The 7,136-nt window shown below is 37.8% G+C and overlaps 1 long non-coding RNA gene across 1 annotated transcript in view; it reads right to left on the reverse strand.

The window, feature by feature from the left end:
- Positions 1–2,287: 2,287 nt before the first annotated feature.
- LOC107574238 (uncharacterized) overlaps positions 2,288–7,136 on the reverse strand; it is an 8,975-nt gene continuing 4,126 nt past the window's right edge. Inside the window, exons 2-3 of the long non-coding RNA XR_001607647.1 lie at positions 2,638–2,729; positions 2,288–2,342 (exon numbers count right to left, since the gene is read on the reverse strand). This is a non-coding gene — a long non-coding RNA (uncharacterized lncRNA). The remainder of the gene's footprint in view (positions 2,343–2,637; positions 2,730–7,136) is intronic.

Raw genomic sequence — 7,136 nt, forward strand, 5'->3', positions numbered from 1 at the left:
AACAACTGAGAGCAAGGCAGTCTCGGTCGAATGTCCACTTCTGAAACCAGATCGGTTGCTGTTCAGGAGGTTGTTCTGTGTGATAAATGCTGAGACTTGGTTGAACACAACTCGTTCAAGTGTTTTTGCAATGAAAGGTAGAAGGGAAACCGGTCTGTAGTTCTCTAAAAGAGATGGGTTAAGGGTGGGTTTCTTAAGTAGTGGGGTTATACGAGCCTGTTTAAATGTTGAGGGAAAAACACCAGTGTGAAGGGATGTGTTAATGTATGAGTGAGTGCAGGTACAACTGCAGGAGAAATGGCTTGAAGGAGATGAGATGGAATAGGATCAAGCGGACAAGTAGTAGGAGGATTAGAAAGGTTGGGTTTGGAGACTTCTGCCTCAGAGAGTGAAGAGAAGGATGAAAACGAGTGTATGTTTGCTGGTAAGATGTGTTTGACAGTTTGTGGTGTGGCAAATTGTGCACTGAGGTTTGTAATTTTATTATTGAAGAATGTGGCAAAGTCGTCAGAAAAATTAAAAATGACCTTTTCAATAATCTTGCCTATAAAAGGAAGATTTGATATTGGTCTATAATTGCTCAAAATGTTGTTATTAAGATTGCTCTTTTTGAGAAGGGGCTTAACAACTGCAGTTTTCAGGGAGTCTGGAAACATCCCAGAAAGAAGTGAGGCGTTCGCCACTTCTAAGAGATCTGCTTCTAAACAGTTAAGCACCCTTTTGAAACAAGATGTGGGAAGTTTGTCAAGATAGCAGGATGACGATTTTAGGTGCTGCACTATTTCTTCCAAAAGTTTGCTATCAATTGCTTCAAAAATAGACATAGTATCTTCTTTTTGATATTGCAGTCGAATCTGTCTAACCTCTGCATAACTTGGGGATGTGCTAATCGCCTTCCTGATATTATTGATCTTCTCAGAAAAGAAGGAAGCAAACTCATTACATTTGCTGTCAGGGAGCATTTCACTGGCAATCTGACTTGGGGGGTTTGTTAGTCTCTCAACAGTAGCAAAAAGAGTGCGAGTGTTGTTTCAGTTACTGTTTATGAGGTTTGAGAAGAAACTCTGTCTACAGGTGCATCTCAATAAATTAGAATGTCGTGGAAAAGTTAATTTATTTCAGTAATTCAACTCAAATTGTGAAACTCGTGTATTAAATAAATTCAATGCATACAGACTGAAGTAGTTTAAGTCTTTGGTTCTTTTAATTGTGATGATTTTGGCTCACATTTAACAAAAACCCACCAATTCACTATCTCAACAAATTACGCCGAATTGAGGCAGTAATTAAAGCAAAAGGAGCCCCTACCAAGTATTGAGTACACATACAGTAAATGAACATACACAAGTTAATACACGAGTTTCACAATTTGAGTTGAATTACTGAAATAAATGAACTTTTCCACGACATTCTAATTTATTGAGATGCACCTGTAGTTGTGGCTAATTCCACATTGAAAGCACGAAGGCTGTCTTTATATATGCTATAGTGTATTTCAAGTTTCGTCTTCCGCCACATCCGCTCAGCTTTTCTGCATTGTCTTTTCATACTCTGAACTGCTGTTGATTTTCTCCAAGCTGATTTCTGTCCGCCAGCCCTCTCGCTGACTTTTACAGGAGCAATGTCATCAATAACATTCTTAACTTTTGAGTTAAAGGAATCAAGGAGAAGATCAACAGAGTCTGCAGAAATGCTTGGTGTTAAAGACATAGCCTCCATAAATAGCACACTAGTGTTCTCGTTAATGCATCTCTTTCTGACTGAGACAGATCTAGATTCAGTGGTATACAGAAGTATACAAAATACAGAAGTATTTTACCTCAGAATTGCGAGTTTATATATCTGATAAAAATAAAAAGGGTGATTTTGACTTTTTTTTCCTCATAATTCTAGGAAAAATAAAAAGTCACAAACACCTTTTTCATTCCGTGATGGAAATAGGTTTACATTTAATTGTGATTTCAGAAGTGAAATGAACAGAACGCTTCACATGCTTCACACACGTCTGTCTGGACTGCTTTACGATCAGCAGGACGATTATATACAGTATATATATATATATGTATATTAATGTTCTTATATTAGTTTGACTGTTTCTCAAAGCGTTTTTACACTGATTCATTCATTTGATATCAATCATCTGATCTGTGTGCAGTCAAGTTACAAATAAACAGAGAAAATAATCATTGGAAATGAAGCATCATTCATTTTAAAAGTATTCATTACAACATGCTTACTAAAGTATAAACCATACGTTATGTTACCATATGTTTAGAAGGACAGACTGAGAGACTGACTTACCCATCACACACTTCTCTAACGACGGACGCCAGCGGCTTCTTCTGCAACACACACACACACACACACACTCGCTCCTGTGGCTCTCAAACAGCACATACAGTTTCTCCTCAAATACTACAGTAATCAGTTATTGTTTTTACCAATACACTTCCACAAATAATGTCCTTCGAACAGGTTTCACTATCCCTCCGTCATTTCTTCAGTATCAATAACTATATGTTCAACAGTATATTGATGTCAAATATCACCATGACACATTTTTGTAAGAACAAATATCAGCAGGTCAAACAAAAGCACTACTTAATAGCATTTGTGTGTAAGAGTAATAAGCAGTACCTGGTCGATTTCGATGAGTTGAGCGTTTGCACCAGGCCACTCGATGGCCACCTTCACGATGTCTGACGGAGACGGCATGACAAGCATCGGCCCTGACGGCCAAAACACACGCCATCAGCTCACATACGTCTCATAACAGCCGGCTTCTCGGATCACATATGTGACCCTGGAGCACAAAACCAGTCTTAAGCAGCACAGGTATATTTGTAGCAATAGCCAACAATACATTGTATGGGTCAAAATTATACATTTTTCTTTTATGCCAAAAATCATTAGGATATTAAGTAAAGATCATGTTCCATGAAGATATTTAGTAAATGTCCTACCGTAAATATATAAAAAATGTATTATCATTAGTAATATGCATTGCTAAGAACTTCATTTGAACAACTTTAAAGATGATTTTCTCAATATTTAGATTTTTTTGCTCCCTCAGATTCCAGATTTTCAAATATTGTCCGATCCTAACAAACCTTACATCAATGGAAAGATCATTTATTCATCGCTCAGATGATGTACAAATCTCAATTTCGAAAAATGTACCCTTATGACTGTTTTTTTGTGGTCCAGGCTCACATATTTCATCAGAAACAACCTAATTATTACACATCACAAGAGTCTCTGCGCCGCTGGTTTCTCGTGCTCTGCTCTCATTGGTAGTCAGTGCATCACTTCCGTCCGGTGGCTTTGTATCGCTGTCAGTGTGAACGGCGCTCAGCACATCCAGACGGCCATGACTTTGACATGTTTTCTTATAGAGACGCAAACACTTCCAGTGACGCTCACATTATAACAAAGATGAATCTCTAACTTTGAATCTTTAAATGCTTTTTGTCACGAGCTGACCAAATTTAATTTAATTTAAGTTGTGACTGCAAGTGTGAAAAGTCTGGTGTGACAAAAAAGGGATTAAAATTACAGAAAGAACATTAAATCTTATTTCAGCTCAAGACGATTCTTATATGTTGATTTAATGTGTTAATCAACGGAATAATATATTGCTTTAAATTGCCAAGAAAAGTAAGCGTATCTGGTTGCATATGGTTTCTGAATCTCTTAAGCCAGTTTAATGATCAGACTCTGCTAGTCTCTGTAGGGTTTCTCAGACAGCAGCAGCAAACCATCCCAAATTACTCGACTAAAATTATAATAAAATCTAGCATGACCCCAACAAACAAATGCATTGCTGTGATCGGCTTTCAACTATTCACTCATGTCCCTGTTGAAAAAACCAGCATATGCTGGTTAGGTATGTTTACAATACTTTTGTGGAAACTGTGATTTTATTTTTCAGGTTTCTCTGATGAATAGAAAGTTCAAAAGAAGGTGGCATTTGCAAAGATTTGATTTTTTTCTTCACTAAAACTGTCTGGGCGACCTAGAGATACTAGAGTTGCAGGGATGAGCAGAAATCCCAGCCGCTACTCAGCTGCCCAGACACACAACCATCAGACACCAGGTGGCACTATAATAAGGACTTTTGCATTTTGGTTCACAACTCTGTAATCGCAAGGGCTAGAATCTAAATTATTTGTTTCCTCTGAATCCTTAACTCATAAGCTACAGAATGTAGATCTCAAATTTCCACTTGCATTATAAAAATATTGCGCGTTAAAAAAAAACTTTTTCCAACTCCTCCTGAATTTGTTGTTGGCCATTTGTCTGATTTGCACAAAATTGGGTACCTGACAAAAACTGTCAAAAGAGTTGCAGAGACACAGGCTGATGTGTTTGTGTGTGTGTGTATGTGGCGCATAATGACTAATTGGCATATATCCTGTGAACACAACATCCAAACTTCACAAAACCTCACACATATGGACAACACGACAATCTGAGTAAACATGCTAAGTTTCACGAACTCCTGATGCTCGGGGTGCTAACAGCAATTTTTAAAATCAGCCATATACTGTATATCAACAGGATTCAGAGATTCAGCTGTAATACCAATGCTGTCCACAGGATGACGAATCCTCATAGATCTCATAGTTTAAATGCTTCCATAGATTGACTTTATCGACTTAACGGAGAAATATCATTGTAGTTGCACAAAGTTGAATAAAGTCAAAATTATGTCTATTTAATCTGCAAAGAAATCTGTAATATCCAAAAATACCTTTATTTTTATATATCCTAATAATGCTGACATGACTGAATGTACTGCTGTCTCTCTTAAAATGGAGATACAATATTATTTGTCTGTTGTAATATAGAACATAGAATAATGCTTCCATACCAAGATCTACTTCGTATGAATCGTATTATATTAGAAAAGCAGCGTGGCCGTCGTATTGTCTGCATAAGCCATTTGTGCTTGTACCCCGATAATCGCTGCTTGCGGCTAGATTTAAAAAATGACAATATAACATTAAAAATGTTCTTACAGTCAGTTTTGTTTAGTTTGCTTGCTGAATAAAAGTGTTATTTTTTAGATGCTGTATTGTACTTTCCCCATAAATGTATGTTTGTGAATCCACTTAATATAACGAAGAAATGTATTCCCTCCCAAACTCATAAGAGCTCAGAGAAATCTCTTCATATAATTAGTGTTACTGAATAAATCTGTTATTACCCATCATCAGCGGCCTCTTGTTTCCCACCGAAGAATGGTGTCATGTCCTTCCAGCCTTTAGCGCCTGCACAAACACAGAGCAACTCGACTCCACTGACCAAACAATTCAACCACAATCACATCTGAACATGACTTAAAGGGGTCATTGGATGCAAAATTCACTTTTGTTGTTGTTTGAACATTAATGTGTGTTGGAAGTGTGTACACACATCCATCCTATAATGATAAATAAATAAATCCCTATTTTAAAATCCCCTTTCTCAAATCAGGCTGTTCTGAGATTCCTGTCAGAATGACATAGTTCTGCACAGGCCCCTCCCACAATAGTTGATTGACAGTAGCGTCTTACCTTAAGCCCCGCCCTGAGTGAGCTGAGAGCTGTCCGCCATTGTGTCGACTCCGGTGCAGGGGAAGACAAGAGCGTCTCCGATTAAGCGATCGAGGTGTTCTGTTGCTGGATGTAAGAATGAACATAGCAGTCGTCATTTACTCCCGACATCTGAGCCGCTGAAGACACAGAGGATTAACGTCACTTTAGTTTTTGAAGTGAATGCGCCGAGCCCCGATCTGCCTAAATACGTTTAAGTTTGCACGAATCATTCATGATCGAGCTTCATCTACAGAAGAAGTGAGTATAAGGTTTTTTTTTAATGAATCTTTGCAAATCGCCTTTCCTAATATGTGCTAGTTAGCCAGTTTCGCAGCTGAAGTTTACAGTGTGCTCGTCACCCCACGGAAGAGAGGGGCGGGGCCAGCGGAGCTCATTAGCATTTAAAGCAACATGGACTAGAACGGCGTGCTGAAAACAGAGCTGATTTTGACAGGGGTCTTTTTTACACTACCATTGAGAAATTTTAACCAAAGTATGTTATAGACTTTTCATTAAGACCCTAAAGAATCTGATCAACTTGTGGAAAATGGGCATCCTATGACCCCTTTAATATATTTGCTTTCTTAACTTCTCAATTTTCCTATTAAACAGTAAGTTTGGGCAGAGCATATCGGGCCGCCTCATTCTTCAGCGCATGAGTAAATAAAACTAATCAGAGTCAGCAATATTTCAGTCTGTTATTTCACAAGAGAGAGACACTGTGCATGGGAAGAGCTGTAATCTGGATCTTCATGGAGCCTTTAATACACGCTTCCATGATTACTGATTGATTTCCACAGAGAGCTCTGTAATGTCTAAATCATCGTACTCACCACCATAATCACAATGTCAGCAGAAAAAGAGAAAGACATTAGCACTGACCAGCAAAAGAAGAACTAGCTTCATGATGACAACTGTAGAGAATTCATTCAGTGAGATCCTCACAGAGAAACATTGCACCACGAAATCAAGAGAAAATAATACAAGGCGTAAAGCTACCATTTTTGAGTTTATGACAAATAAGAGCAAAATCTCACTCTCATGATTGTAAAGCAGTAATAGAATGAGATGGAGGTCAAACTAACACGGCTGATGATAATATTTGTTACAGTGAGCAGTCACTGGCACATCTTACCCTGACGCTTCTGGTGCACTTCACCTCGCACTAGGGGTGGGCGACATAGCAAAAATATCATATCACGATGATTTGATCACGATTCTGTCACGTTGGTTTTACTATTTTGCAAGTTTTCTGAGCAGCACAACCAAACTAATTTCCCTACTTTAAAAACAAAGCGTTACAAGGTGACAAAATATAAAATAAAAAAGAATGGCAGATGTTTTGGCCAAAGTGGGCGAAGATAAAAATCTTGGTCTTTATTTTATATTTGTTATTAAAAAATAAGAACAAAGGTGACAAATACGCATAATATACAAATAGAACAGCGCTTTATTTTTCAGGTACAGTCGGTGTTTTTAGCAGCAGCATTCAAGAAACTGAACGAACAAATCTAAAAATAAAACACTATATACACTTCACTGTATAAATTATACACT

This window comes from Sinocyclocheilus grahami, unplaced genomic scaffold (genome assembly GCF_001515645.1).
Source record: "Sinocyclocheilus grahami isolate Dianchi unplaced genomic scaffold, SAMN03320097.WGS_v1.1 scaffold2156.1, whole genome shotgun sequence".
In the NCBI taxonomy this organism is placed as follows: Eukaryota; Metazoa; Chordata; class Actinopteri; order Cypriniformes; family Cyprinidae; genus Sinocyclocheilus; species Sinocyclocheilus grahami.